The sequence below is a fragment of the Arachis ipaensis genome, chromosome B4 (genome assembly GCF_059453495.1).
Source record: "Arachis ipaensis isolate K30076 ecotype BB chromosome B4, ASM5945349v1, whole genome shotgun sequence".
Classification (NCBI taxonomy): domain Eukaryota; kingdom Viridiplantae; phylum Streptophyta; class Magnoliopsida; order Fabales; family Fabaceae; genus Arachis; species Arachis ipaensis.
This window is the reverse complement of record NC_142439.1, coordinates 77,712,067-77,712,639: the sequence shown is the minus strand read 5'-3', so window position 1 is coordinate 77,712,639 and position 573 is coordinate 77,712,067. Positions and strand designations below refer to the sequence as shown.

Here is a 573-nt window from a genome sequence, read left to right as displayed (position 1 = left end):
CCACATTGTTTAGTTCCATCACTCCTCTAGTGTTGCCTCTTTCAGAAGCATAGAAATAGTCATTCTCTGCTACAGTTTCAATGACATCTATGGCCTCCTCAATGGTCTTCTTCTTGTTCAGAGATCCCCCAGATGAATGGTCTACTGCCTTCTTTGATTCATAAGAAAGGCCTTCATAGAAAATATGTAGCTGCACCCATTCATTGAATATATCTGGTGGGCACCTTCTTGTCAGGTCCTTGAACCTCTCCCATGCTTCATATAGAGTCTCACCATCCTGCTGCCTGAATGTTTGCACCTCAGCTCTCAGCATGTTGATCTGTTGAGGAGGATAGAATCTTGCCAGGAATTTATTCACCACATCTTCCCAGGTTGCTAAACTCTCCTTTGGGAAGGATTCCAGTCATTTAGATGCCTTGTCCTTAAGTGAGAAAGGAAACAGAAGTAGTCTATAGGTGTTAGGATAAACACCATTGGACTTCACAGTATCGCATATCCTCAGGAAGGTGGTTAGATGTTGATTGGGGTCTTCTTGGACGCCTCCTCCGAATGAACAGTTGTTCTGAACAAGGG

At 43.8% G+C, this 573-nt stretch overlaps 1 non-coding gene across 1 annotated transcript; it reads left to right on the top strand.

The window, feature by feature from the left end:
* The first annotated feature begins 206 nt into the window (after positions 1-206).
* On the top strand, positions 207-313 carry LOC148568029 (small nucleolar RNA R71). Its single transcript, XR_015882273.1, has one exon. It is a non-coding gene; the product is annotated as a small nucleolar RNA R71 (small nucleolar RNA).
* Positions 314-573: the final 260 nt, after the last annotated feature.